Raw genomic sequence first — 15,078 nt, forward strand, 5'->3', positions numbered from 1 at the left:
CACATTGCGAACTCCCCGTGCAGTTAGATGCTGTGCACAGTCATAGTCCCTGCCAGAAACAAGAGTGCTTTGATATAGAATAAACAATAGTACAGGAGAGCCAGGTGGATAAAAGTCCTTGCATTAACCCCTGCTTATTTATTTTGGGTATTTTACTTAATTCTATATACCTTCAATAAAAAGCACTGAGAACTGTAAAAAAAAAAATGAACCAAGAACGCCATTTAGCACTCCAGCCATTAACATGGGTGATTTGAGAGATATAGCAGATTTGAAGAGGGATGTGGAGGATAATGGTGTATCATTGTGACATTTCCCAGCTCAGCAAACCTCACTAAAAAAAAAATAAGCCTCAAAAGCTCCCTGTGAAGAAGGGCAGCACTGTTATTCCAATTTCATTAAGGGAAAATGAGTCACAGTGGGTTAAATTTAAAAGCAGAGACTGAAGTCACACTAAACCTGTGTGGCTCAGCTTCACAATGAAGCCCACCTAGGTCCTGCTTCTTTCTTTTAATAGCATGACCGTGCTGGCTTTCTAAAGAGCCATGAATATATTACAGAAATTGCCTTTCTTCTGTCACTGCATGGGCTGCCACAACAGGCTGAATGCAAACAGGGATGATTCCAGAGAACTGATTTCATAACCATTCCCTTCAGGGCTCAGGGAGAGGAGAGATGGATGAATATGTGCTCAAAGGCATTTCCCCCACGTGGTCTCTGCTTTTGCCTCACAATACTGAATTCCCTCACAAAGATTAAATATGTGCATAAACACAGGTGAGTGAGGCTTTTAACTTTTTTGTTCTTCACCAGCTGTTCTTCCATTCCACTGAATTTTCATTTTCTGCATTTTCATATTGACTATGGAAATGCGGGACATACCAAAAACCTCACAAAAACATACAGAAGTATGGAAGGATGAAAAAACAGGAAACAATTGAGAGACTGGCAGAGTTCACAGAAGCACTCTCTCTGCTTTGTAAGTTTGATTTGAATTATTATCACCTCAGAACCCTCAGACAATGTCAGAATACAGAATTTGGACTATGGCTGATTAAAAAAAAAAACCAAAACCAAAAAAAACCCAAAAAACAACTGCAGCTAGAAACCAAGTCTTCATATATTTCTTTGAACTTTGTGCTCAGCAGATTTACGAAAGAGATTTTCAGAAATAAAATGCTCTTTGGGCTAATTAAAGGATAGGGCTGTGGTGATAATAATGAGAACTGGACTTCTGAGACTCCAGGAGAAGCATTTTATACTGGTGGAGAATTTTAAACAGCTTTAAGAAAGAAAATTGCGACAGAAATGAATGTCAGTTTAGGGAAACAAAGAACTAGATCTGATGAATATTCTCAAGTCACTCTCACTGTTCCTAAAGCAAGACTGTGAAAGATTCCTAATTCCATTATTTTTTCTTTAGATAAAAGTTCTTTTGCCTCTTGGACAGTGAATATGAGGGTTATGAGTTTTGTTTTGAATCATAAGGGCTAGCCATTCTTCTTCTGTTTCAAAAAAGAGAGTAAAGAGAATGAAAGTAGTAGAATCTTCATTTGCAATGTAACTACAAAGAGCAAATCCTCAGCTCATCCACTTGTCTGGGAGATGGAGCTAAAGAGAATTTACCCTTAGGGAAAATTTCCTGCTCTGAGACGCTGAGATTCACATTTTTACCCACAGAGCTGACCAGTGCCAGATGTCTTGAGAGTCAGACAACCTGCAAACACTCCACCTTCCATGGACAGTGAGCTGTCCCTCCTTCGGTCCCTGCCCAAGTAGCCAGAGTGAGTGCTGCAATTCTCTCTCTTCTTCTGGATCAGATTTTTCTGCATAGTGCTGTAAATTCCCTGTGCCTAGCACTGCACAGAGTGTGTAAGAGCCCTGAAAGATGGGAGTGTGTAGTTAGTAGTGTTATTCTAGTGTTCATATTTGCACAAGGGTGAAAGTACCTCCCTGGGGGAGGTGTTCCGTGTAAGCAAGCTCAAGAACACACTTGCACGTTTTTGCTTACTCCCTGCCCCCACTTCAAAACATTTTTCAGACCAAATAAGTGCAAAAGTAGAAGAGGAATTCAAGGCAGGAGTGCAATTTCTTGCACTCAATACCATCCCCATGGAGCAGGGCCATGTGGGAGATGCACCCTGAGCACTGCTGCAACGTCACAGAGCAGACACGGCCACAGCCAGCTGAATTCTCAGCACTTTGCACAAAGTCAGCACTTCAGAAAAGTTGGAAGGATCAAAATGATGAGGTGGATTTTTAACACTATGCAAGTTATTTCCCAAATGCTTATAATTATGTATTTTTTTAAAAAAAAGGGGGGGTGAGAAAGGAATAATTAGAATATGACAAATTATTCATCAGTATCTCCCCACGCTAATGAGACAGTTCACAAGGCAGTTAATTATACCAGAATGATTAGTGCATCCATACTTATGCTGACACATCTGTAACATGAAAATCAGGTTATTCTGAAAAGTCTGATTCTGTGACTAGACTTCACCAAATAGTGTCTCAAAAACATTTCAATGTTTCATCTAAAGGATTTGCACAGCTTAAGTTAATTGGAGACAAGTTTATTCATCCAGATTTCTTTAATTTTCCACATTAGGCTTCTAAGGGATTTTTCATACTTTTTATTATTTTTAATAAATGATGCAACAGTGAAAATTAGTCACTTTCCTTAGAGGAGAAAGTAGGTTACTGCTCTGCATCCCATAAAACACAAGAACAACCTCATTAAAGATTTGGTATTTGACATTGCTCAGATTGGTGATGTACAAAATGAGTTGGATTTCATATCAAGTATTCCGAAAGATGTTGCAACAGCTGATCTAGCGATTAAGAACTCATGCCCTGGGTGAAACTAATAATTCTCATTTTTTTTCAGTATCATCCATCATCAATATTTTTCCCCTGAGGCTGGCTCTCAGATCCCTGTGGAGCACATGATGGCTGCACTTTTCCTTTCTCCTGTGCAGGGTCCTTGCTGCAATAACCCAGTTGTGAAGGACACCTTGGCTGTCCATTCCCTCTGGAGGCCCAAGGTGAACAATTCTTAACCTGTCCAAGCTCCCTTTCCCCACTGACAGTCACTGCTGGTGCCTTGGGCCTCATTTTCCTTCTATGTCTAGAGGCAGCTGAGACCAGGGGCAGTCTTTGGAGGGAACCTGACATCAGGGTAATAACTGGGAATCGCCCTCCACAGCTCCAAACCTCTGCTAGCATGTAAATTAATGCTCTACAGACTGTCCTGAGCCTGAGGGTTTTTTCATTGTAAGATCTTGTACTTCCTGCTATATGCCATTGAAGTTCACATGATAAAAGATCCAGTTGTCCTCTTCCCCGGCCACACAAATACACAACAAAAAATGAGCCTCTTCCCCATCCTATGGCACACAAAGGTCCTGGCAGCTGAAGTGGGTGGCTGCAGAGCGGCTTTGTGCCTGAAGGGAGGCAGGAGAGACAATTGCACTGAAATCAACAGACATTTTGACAAATTGCTTGCAAACTTTTTAGAAAAGTGTTCAGATTGAGAGTGTTGTGATTCGCCTGGGTCCATCCTTCCTGGATTGCAGGTGAAGTGAACAAATCAGGGTGGTTTCTGTAAGCTGCAGTTAATGGCTGCAGTTAATAGCTTGTGATAGTGGTAGCAGGGACAGGAACTGCAATTAGTTTTATTAAAGGGAGAAAAGGCTTTAGGTAACAGAAGTTGGGAGCACCAATACTAATTAATTCCACAGAATTAAACGGCGGTGTCATTACAGAACCTGTGGTTTGAAATAAAAAGGATGAGGCTTTAGAGGGCCACAAAAGCTTTCTCTCAGTCACTTTGATACCTCTTTTTTCTTTTTTTTCTTTTTTTTTTCTTTTTGGCTGGGAGCAATGCATCATATAAAAAGAAAATGAACATACCATAAAGCATATCAGGCAGGGGTTTGGTATTGCAGCTGTGCTGTCCCCTAGGAGACAAAGCCAAAACCAGGCTGAAGTCCTGTGTGCCCTGTGAAGGTTAGACAGAGGTGAGATCTTTCCTAAAAGCAAATACCCTCAGGGCTGGGTGTTTCATGAGATGGAGCACAAGCTGCAATACAAGTAGGTATGAATCCACCAGCTTTGTGGGAAAGCATGGACTCTTCTGGCTTGTATGATCCTGCAACTCGACCTTGTATTGTCAGAGTGGTATTGACCAGCTGTCCAGGATATATGGTATTTGGGCTTTCTCTCTTCCTCTTAACTTCCACAGAATGCACTCCCCAGAGGCTTTCTGTATTCTGGCATGCCAGGTGAGATAGGAGAGACTGATCATCCACCAGCAGTTATGTGTTAACAGCACAGGCAACTTCAGAGCTTTGGGGGAGAGCAACACCATCCGTAGGATGCTTAGAGCAGGCTCTGGGGAGAGGTGCAGGTAAGGAAGGCTTTTAGGATTCTTTCAAGCAGGCATTTTTGTCATAGAAAATATTGCAGAGGGCTGTCCACATAAAACTGAAGCCCTTTGCCTTCACTTGTGCCACACAGAGTGACAGAGAACATCTTTAGTTTCCTCACTTGAGTAAAGAGCTGCTGCCCAGAGGCAAAACTGGCAGAACTTGGCTACAAATACTCCAAGAGCATTCACAGCCAGCTGCGTCTTGCATTTGACATGTCAGGGTGGGAGAGGCTCTGGTGCATCACTGCTTGAGTGTGTGAGTTGCTGATGCCCCACCAGAGGGCTGTAAGGAGTGAAAAGCTGATAAAGTCCCACCAGAGAGCCCAGGAGGCTTCTCCAGCTCCACGGGGGCCACAGCAGCCCAGGACACCCTGACATTGAGGGAAGCTGGGTTTCAATGGCAGAGCACACGGCCTTCCCTATAGGCACGAGGATTACATTCTGAAGGTAAATTGGAGTATTTCTAAGTGCATTTCAGTTGAGCTGCCTTGGAGTAGATAGGATCTAAAACAGACCAGAAGGCAGGAAGAAGCTGCAGGGAGATAAGACCAGAAAGAGAAATATCTTTATTTCTTTATTGTAAACCTGAGTGGCAGTTTCGCCTGCTTGATTTGGAAATATCAGGCAGTCTGGGTGATAGAACTAAGGAGCAGAATCAAGTGTGTGAGCTTTAGCAGTGTAATAGGGGAAACTAAATCCCCAAAGTAACCTTACTTTCTTGTAAGTGAGCTATATTGTATTTTGAGTTTACAATGATCAGGGGTTATCCTCCAAAATAAATAATAAAACAGCATCCCATATCTATGGCAAAAGTTAGAGTCTGAAGGTATAAATTGGAAACAATGACCTTGACTCTTCTTCTCAGAGGTTCAGACCAAAAAAAAAAAAAAATAAAAATTTAAAAAGTCAGTAAAGTCAATAAAGTTCTCTTAGGAAAGATAAAGTAAGAAAGAAGAGAATTTGAGCAGAGATGCTTCTTTTTTCTTTTTAAGATACTGCACTAGTTTTTCCTCTCTCCTTGTCCTTCCATAGTTAGAATCCCTATTTTACATGCAGAACCAGGTCCATGATTAAATTCCTCCATCACATCCACTGACTATAGCCAGCCTCAGCCAGGGAAATGGATTGAAGGATTCAGCAGGCCCACAGTGTACTTAAATCCCTTCAAAAGGGAGGAAAAAAAGAGCTGATAGAACAAAATAATGACCACATCCTTCCTGTTAGATAACAACAGTTACCATTAGGGATGAAACACTTCCTTCTAGAATATAAATGCCATGGTAGTGCTGTATCTTCAAGGCTGTTTTTCAGATCATAATGAAAATACCAAAAGAAGAATTTCCTTTTTCTTTTTTCCTTTCTCCTCCCTCTCATTTTCTTCATATACTGGGAAAAATCAAATCACCCCTTTCTGTGCCTGAAAAATCAGATTTATTGCAACTTAGAAAGGTTCTACCCTCCAAGTGAGTACTGACATTTCAACATGTTCACAATCACAGCCACATTGGTTTAAACCCCATCTGAGTTTTCAGTCAAGATGCAGATTTGCAGGAAATATTTTCCCTCTCTTTCATTGTCTTCCAAACAATTCCTTAATTGATTAACTATTTCTTATTGCCCAGGTATGCTTCAAGTTCCAACACACACACACAGAGAAATCAGCTATTGAAACCATCATCAGGCTTAACAAAATGATCCTTTTCATCCTCTTATAGAAGCTAATGACCATTTTGAATTTACTGTGATGGAAAGACAGTGTCTGCTTGCAATTAGGCTAATGAAGATTTATTCTCATGAGCAGGTACTTTAAAATAATTATTTTCATTAGTTCTTATAAAAAAAATTAAAATATATATCTTTGCACAATTTAGCTTTTATTACCTGGCACCTGAAAACATTCTCAGATGTTTCCAACAGTTGTCTTACAAGAGGTAAAGAAAGTTTAACTCCTGCTCAGGAGACAATTGAGTTGACATTTTGGAGCTTAAGATGGGACCTCAGTTTTAAGTACTTGTAACAATGTATAGCATTTATGAAATCACAATAATTTATCAATAACTCAATATACAGAAGCACAACATACAGCTCAGCCCTGTGGGATTTCTGTATCTTGCCACAGCTCTAGGCCTACTCCACTTCAGTCAGCTTTCTCTCACCCACAGCTACTAATCTCGATTTTCTATTTGATTTTTACTCCTGGCATATGCAAAGGATCCCTAGACTTTTCTTAATGATGCTTCCTAAGACGACATCCTTCACTGTTCTGAGACCTTTCAGGACTTCCCTGACCTCCAGATGTCCTTTTAATAAAGCTTTCTACAACATCTCAGTACTCATAATCCTGTAGCCTTTAAATAACAGCCCATCTAGCAGGACTTTGCTTTTAAGGATGAAGGATAGGCTCTGCCTGTTACCCTGTCCTATCTCTTAATTGCTTTTTACAGGATTTTATTTTGCAGCTTTGCTGATCACAGCCTACATTTCAAAGGCATCTGGACAAGGATTCTTTTAATCAAATAGTTGTACATTTCTCTTTATCCACTCCTCTCTTGGGCATGCTTTTCTGCAGATGAAGAGCTACCTGCAAAGGGTTCAGTATCCTTGTGTGCCACCACAGAGGTTTGATATTTTCCCATAATGTATTTGAAATGTGAAACAGCATTCGTGTTGCAAAACAAGGAGGTAGCCTTGCTGCCATGACCTGCTGTACTGCTTTGAATATGTTGGGTACCTTTTTAAGAATGACTCTGCCTCACAAGAAATGGAAATTTATTCCATTTTATGCATATATTTCATTGGTTTGTTTCCTTACAAAGACAAAGGAATATAATATTTTTCCCTCCAGTGAAGTCAGAGCTTTCTGGCTTTGCTGGATCTTCTTCACTGTGCCCAAAACAATTATTTTCTGAACTGCTTTTGTCTGAACTTTACAAGAACAGAAACTGTCCTAAGCTCTGAGCTGTGGCTGCATTGGGATCTTTGAGTCCCTTTCCTTCAATTGTTCCAGTGTTTTGATTTTAAGATAATACTTGTTTTCTATGAAAACCTATTTTAACTCTGAAAAGTGTTGTTTTTCATGTCTACTTTGTTATTTACAGTGCTAGCACAAAAAACTTTTGGAAGTTATGTGGTTTTTATTCACTCAAAGTGTAAGTTTTGTGTTTTCTTCCATAGTGATTAACTATCAACCATAGATCCAAATCTGGCATCTTTTCTCTGCTGAGCTACAACAGTGAGACATACAGAATGCCATCAAGTGAATTCATTATCCTACATCAAATAAAATTGTTTTGGCCTCGTGACTATTTTTGGTTAAGCACATGCTGATTTCTCATGAGAAATTAACTCTTAGAAGACAAAAAAAAAAAATCCTAGATATGTTCTCTCCCCTCAAAATCAAGACTTTTAGCAGGTCAGTTAAAACTGTCAAATACACAAACCTTGTGAGAGATCTGCTGCTTTCAGCTTGTTTTCATGTGGTCACAGAACTCTCTTATTTTATCTCTACGAAGAACAGAGTACTTCAATGCCAATACTACAATTACACATTTGACAACTTCTGCTCAAGGTAACAGAAGGCTGCTTAAGAACAAATTCTCATCAAAATTAAAGGTTGCTTTTTTGTCTCTTTTTCTTGACTGTTACTACTTATGGTCTGAGACAAATACTGGCTTAACCTTTTCCATTTCTTTTCTACAGTACAAGAAAATTTCAGCTCTGGTGGGAATTTCAACAGCTTCATTCAATACTTAGCTCCCCCCATCATCCACTCAGAGCCAAGTCATCCCACATCCATTGTCTGAGGGCTAATTCATCAGCACCAGATTCTGTTGTGAACCAGCTGCTTTGAAAAGCCTCATGCCAGGTCCCTTGAACAGTGCAATCCTCCAATAGAGGATGAGTTAATATTCTGCTACACATCTTTTTGATAATTTCAGGATTTCAGGGGAAATGTCCTTATTTAACACAATGCATTTGGTCTGCAAAATCATTTACAAAAAGTGGCTGGAGACGTGTATACATCATCCCTGTTGTAGACAGGTTTAAAAACCCATAGAGATAGGCTGTGCCTTACCTGGGATCCCACTTAGCTTTGTACAAGCTGACAGAAAGGAGAAACTACTTTGTCCTCAGCATTAACTATCACTTATGATATCACCATTAACTTATGATGCTCAAGTTAGTTTTTACCCTCAGAGCAGTGAAATTACCCCACGTCCACAGTGATATATGTATTTGTTTTTGCTAGGCTAAATAATCCCTGGATGCTCATCCCAAAGTTTGTACTGCGCAGTTATGCCAGTTTGGAGTCTGTAGGAAGTAGACTGGGGAATGGTTATAAACCATTTTTTCCTAGTTTCTTTGTTTCACAACTCTGCTAAAGAAACATATTTGCACTCTGAGAAAGATCTGGACTGAATAAATAGATACAGTGCGGGAGAATGTGTAAGGTGCCAATTTCTCTGGCAAAGAAACGCTTGTCATAGAATCATTAGTGTTGGAAAAGACATCTAAGATTATTGAGCCCAACCAGGACATTAGGCTCAGTCACAAGAAGAAAACCACTACCAAGGTTTACAAAATACTAGACAGAGCTGATTGTGTCATAGGCCCCAAAAAGGTTCAGCAATATTCACCAATACGTAGTGGCATGCTCCCAGAAAGGGAATAGTTGTGCACATGAGCAGCACTGCTGTTAGAACAGGAACAAATTTCTGTTGTGGTGCATTGACAGCATTTTGGGATGACATGTGTGGGATTTGTGTGTGTTGGCCTGCTGAAAACCAAGAGCACACAATGGTAATTAAGTGAAAATGGCGATCTTTGTGAATAGTGTTGGTGTTTTCATGAGATCACTTCAAGGGTAAAGAGCAAAAGAGCTTGCTTGTTCCCCACAGCCAAATTCAAGTGCCAGGAGTACCATTAGAGGTGTTATTCTATCCATCACACAAGCTGTGCATTCCCAGGGGATGGAGCACTGTTAAGAATCAATCAGCTGTGCAGGACTCTCACAAAGTCAGTGACTGACCCATCAGTTACCATGATGTCTATGCAATTTTCTCTTAAGAGAAAACAAGTCTGAATTATACTCAGCCCCCCAGGCAGGAAGTTCCCTCCCTATAATTTACCATAAATCAGATGTGAACACTTTTTTTCCACCAAAACCACACACATTCAGGCTCCCTCTCCCTTTTCGTGACCAAGAAAATATCTCCAAATGTGTCTCTGCTTAAAGTTTGCTTGTCTTAGACTGCCCAAGACAAAACTTTTTACAGGGAAGGCAAGAAAACTTTCTTGTCCTCTCCTTTAAGAAAACAGGCAGGCCATTAGGTGGTTTCATGTCAAAAAGGGTAAGCAGCCCAACAGGTCTACCCTTGTCAATAGCTGTCACCACATATTTTTCTAAATAGACAAAATCAAGTCGAAAACTAAAAATAAATCCATTTTAAAAGTTTTTCTCTGCAGAGCTGTTAAGAAAGGAAATCTAATTTTACAAATGTCTCTCATTTATTAATTAACTCATTATGTATCAAGTAACATTGAAATGGCAGTAGTCAAGACCTTGCTCACCAGTCTAAACAACAGCAGAGACAAAAGGATGCTTTTCCCCTATGATCCATCAGCATCATTACAAGAGCCTCAGTCTCTGCAGAAAAACAGGACAACTACCCAAGCAAATTTGTTTTTTTTAATTTAAATGTTATCCTAAATCAACGCATTCATTTTGGACTCTTGATTCAGCTTATTTCTCAGTATTAACTATCATTGAAGTACACACTAGAATGTGTGCAATATGTAGGATTAAATTCTATTTTGGAAATTCTATTCCCTGTTTTCCTAACTGTTGAAAATTTTTTTTGAGTAGTAAAAACCAAAATTCTTCTGCTGCTGAATATGAATGTAAAAATACAATTAAGAAGTTCACCTTGCTTTTCAAACCAGCCCATAGCATTGGCGCAGCATTCCTAACTTATATCACTCCACATGTATTCTCTCCCACCTAAAATCACAGATTTGCCAACATATTCCTACTTAAAGGGAAAAATAGAAGTTGAATACACTTAGGTGGCATGCAGTCAATTCTTGAGGATTGCTTCCAACTCCACAAGTACACCTGGAGTAGCACTGAAGGTACTCTTTGGTGTCACCAGCCAAGGATCAGACAAACATCAGAAAGAACCATGGCATTACTTTTTAACTTCTTGAAGGAATTTCAAGCATCTATGCAGCACAGAAGTTTTCCAACTTAGGCCTTGCACTAAGCCTGATCTATCACGCTGGGTTTTTGTACACTTATACCAAATTCAGCAGGTGATCACACAAAATTGTGTTTATTTGGGGGCTAAAAGAAAGGTCTCTGGATTCTCTTTGGGGAGCATTTCAGGTTTTATGTGGTGGTACCGACAGAACTATCACACAGTGGAGAGGAAAAAAATTTTAATTTCAGCCCTGAAGTCACCAGAAAAAATAGTGAGGAGTGAGATAAGAGTTCCTGAATATTGGTGCAGGCTATAGAGGAAATGAGGCATACTTTGTGTGGGACTGTGGATCTCTTCCTGCAAAAACAACAAGAGGAGTTTCACATCTCCCAACCCCACCACCCCCACGCTTTTCAGAGAGCAAATGGACACACCACCACACAAACAAAAAAGTGCTGTGTTGGTAAAGGACATTTGGAACCCCACAGCAGCAGGTGACAGTGTGTTACTGGGGAGATTAATTACTCCTCATGCTTCCAGAAAGTCCATTAAGAAATCTAATCTACAAAACAGGCTCTCCTACACACATTACTTATCCATTAACATTCTGAGAGCAATTAGCAATTAAGTAAAACAGGTGAGAGCGTGTGCAATCCCTGAGAAGTAGTGGGAGACAGATTTCCATAATATTTTCACATGGGAGTAGAAGCAGCATAGCAACAAGAGGTGCAGCAGCAAGCACTTCATTTGTATAGTCTGGCCAGGAGAGCTACATGGCAACAGTTTGAAAAAACTAAACTGCTGTGTCTAAATAATATCTGAGTTTCACTTCATTAATTTTTTCCTCCTCACCACTTATCTTTGCCATGATACTGATCCGTATTTTCCCCTATCTCTGGCCTTGTCCTCTTTCTGCCACCACTTCTCCTGCCCTTAACTTCTTTTAATCTTTTTGGTGTGTTTACTGCATTGATCAGCATTTTTCTACATTGTTCTTGTCTATTGTACAGCCATTTGCCACCACTTGTGTTGGGAAGATATTGTTCCTTTCTCCTTCTGGGACTTTAATCCTGAATTTTTTCTCATTGACCTACCCAAACTTATCTGAATCATACTCTGTGGGTGGCTTTTTCATCCTGTGAAACATCAGGGGAATACAGTGAGACATTTTACCAGCAGAGAAAGGTAAAATAGTGTAGAAACATGTTTCTGGCTGAGAATTTTCCTTCAAAGAACTCTCTCTTGCTTCATCCCACTGTATTTTTGGCTCCATCCACCTCCTGTGCAGCATTTGTAAGGCTGTCTGATCTGACCCTTTTTCAGAGGTCTATGGCTTTGGCTGGCATCTAACTTGAAATGCACAACAGTTCCCTGGCACCTCTTTAGCATAATTATACATCATGAGGTGCATTAAGGATTTGGGGCAGCTGAATCTCCACCACTGCTCATGATCTGGCATCTCTTTAAAGCTTGTCAACAGGGCCATCAGTTAGGGTGATGGTGGGGTTTGGGATGTGTATGTAACAACTGTCCAGCTAAAAATAGAAAGTCACTAGCAAATTTGTCTACAACAATGAAATCTCAATAGGTTTCAGTCAATAAATCCATATCATGGACTTGATTTAAAGACACTTAAATGAAAGCTTTGCTTCCCCAACTGTTAATATCGATCAAGTATATCTTCAGTGTTGTGGACTTTTTTCCTTCACCCTGATTTAATTTTCCCTCCCTTACTAGTTTCACTTTTAATTCTGTGTTCACCTGATTCAAAAATGTTCAAATATTTCCTTATCTGTCTTCTACTCCATTTTCCTTCCTTTCTATCCTCTAGCACCCCTTTTCACACACTGGTGATTTAGCTGGAAATAAGGCAAATGGAATTAAGAGGCAGAACTTATGTAGATTGAAGATATTCAGGTTTAGACTTTACAATTCATTATTTCAGATGATTCAGAATAACACAGTTTATCCTACTGCAACATTTAGTATGAATGAGATGGCCATCAATTCTTAGACAATTGCATTACTGAAAGGACAGTAAGCACATGGAACAGGTTACAGGGGAGAATGTTAGAGCAAGGTGAGATTAATCACAGTATGGCAGAATCAGAGAGGTGGAAAACACCTACATTGCTCCCCAAGCCCCTCTACCTTGCCAAACTTAGGTTGCTTTGCACCAAAAATACAGTCTCAAATTCTTTGTTGAGTCTAATTTTAGGGGATGCTGGTAGGTATTCACCTCCCAGTTGTCAGGGATTGCTCTTTACCTCTGGGGAGACCTCCTCTGCTTGTTGCTTTAGGTGAACTAAGCATGGAGTGAGACAGCTGCACCTCCTCGAACAGAAAAACTCACACTGCACGCCTTCATCAGAGTGATGGGCTCCTGGAAGAGGAGTGCTGAGCAGGGAGATGGAGAGGGTGAAAGGGAACCACACAGAGTGGCACTGAGGAGAGAGCCCCAGCAGAGACCCCTGCATCCCAGCCTGCAAAGTGCAGACTGGAGCCAGCAGAAGGAGCTGCACCAGCTGCTGGAGGTCTGGAACAGGCTGCAGCCTCCACTAACAGGGACACGCCAGCAGAGGTGAGCGTGCCTGCATGCTCAGGACTCAATTAGCTTTAGCCATGCTTAATGAGGTAGGAATACTTTTGAGAATATGAGAGATGCTGAAACAGTAGAATCTCAGGAAGGAATCTGAAAGTTTTGCCTCTGGGTAAACTGAAAGAACTAGCTGGAAATGGAGAGGTAGGCTAGAAAGCAAAAGAAGCAGTACAGATTAAACAGCATATAACTCCCTGCCTGTAATTTACCTACAGGAGAAAACCAAGAAAGAGGCTTGTTAGAATATGATAAGCCTTGTCCTGCATCTAGCTAAGGAGAAAAAGAGATAATAACTGATTATTATTATTATAAGCCATACATTATTTTCCTTTCTAAAGGCTCCAATAAGACGTTTTTTTTTAAATCTGGAAAAACGTCATGTGCATTCTTAAATAACACACTGCCATGTGCTGGAGTAATGTTGACAGTAAGGCAAGTAGAAAGAGGGATGAGAGCTGGAAGAAGTCTGTAGTAAAGATGATGTGTCACATTCTTCAGTCATTCCTGTGAATGTTTTGTGCTCAGGTGGATTTTCATTTCTGAGAGCACTGCATGCAAAGCAAACACATCTTCACAATACAAACCACACCAGAAACTCCACTATCTGATCCAAGTGTGCCAGAAAATTAGTTTTCAGACAATAAAACTGCTAAATTGCAAATGGTAATGTCCCACCTTGTGGCTTAATTCTGAAATCCCATTGTTTGAGATTAAACTGAGACTGGTCTTGGTGTCCAAGAGAGACGCAACAGTGGAATTACCAGATCAATTTACTGGTTGGGGCACAGTGATTAATTTCCATTATTAACATAAGTTAGAGACTTTAGTGATGACTAAAAGGAGGTCTGTAAAGTTGTCTCCTTTCTTGGATATATTCAAAAATTGGTGGACACAGGCCAGAGCTACCGCTCTGGTTAATGAGAGTCTGGGCAAGTGTCTTAGGCAAGAGATGTCCTGAGTGCTACCCCACCTCAGCCATTAGGTGATGAAGAACAGCATTTTCTTTCAGTTGAGGATGTGTTTTTGGGGAGATATTGGAACAAATTAGTGATGGGGATTTATAATATTTGTGGGTGTTAGATACAGAATTGAGAATGCTTGGCAAGAGGTAAAAGTTATGCATTTAACTCCGGCAGGAGCAGGGTGGGGAGGGTAATCTCTTGGAGGAAAATTAGGATCTCATGAATTAAGTTGCTGGTTGAGTTTTGTCAGCCAACAAATTTGTTTCAGAAAACAAAGGGGTTCTTTGTTAATTAACAGTGCAAATTTATTTCTTTCTATCATTATTATGTGTTATTACTTATGTAGCTGTTATTTTGTTGCTGTTACATTTAATAATAATTAAATTTGTCCATAATGCAGTTTATATACAATTATACACAAATTTTTATATATACACATATAGTTATACATAATATATTTTTGTATTTATTATATAATGTATTTATAAATTACATTTAAATGTAATAGATTCAATAAAAACTAAATAATGTTATTATGTAATTGTTATTATTATGCCTAATTATTATGTGTTGCTGGGATTTTTTTGTTTAGGTTTTCTATCAAAACGACATTCAGGTCAGCTGACATATCCTTCAGAAGACTGTGTAGGAAATTCCCCATAATATGTTAGATTTTACAATGGGATTTCTGCAATGTCATGGTGCTGTTCTACCTGACAAACAGTTGGCTTTTATTTGATGAATTTTGTCCTAGCTACTGGTCTATGCAGAGCACAGATATTTCTATATTTCCATGGAATATCTACAATCAAAAAATATTTACCCTATGATATCTGTAAGGTAAATGTTACTTTAAGTAACATAAGTTGGAATATTTGTCACTCC

Source organism: Prinia subflava, chromosome 4, assembly GCF_021018805.1.
Source record: "Prinia subflava isolate CZ2003 ecotype Zambia chromosome 4, Cam_Psub_1.2, whole genome shotgun sequence".
NCBI classification, from domain to species: Eukaryota; Metazoa; Chordata; class Aves; order Passeriformes; family Cisticolidae; genus Prinia; species Prinia subflava.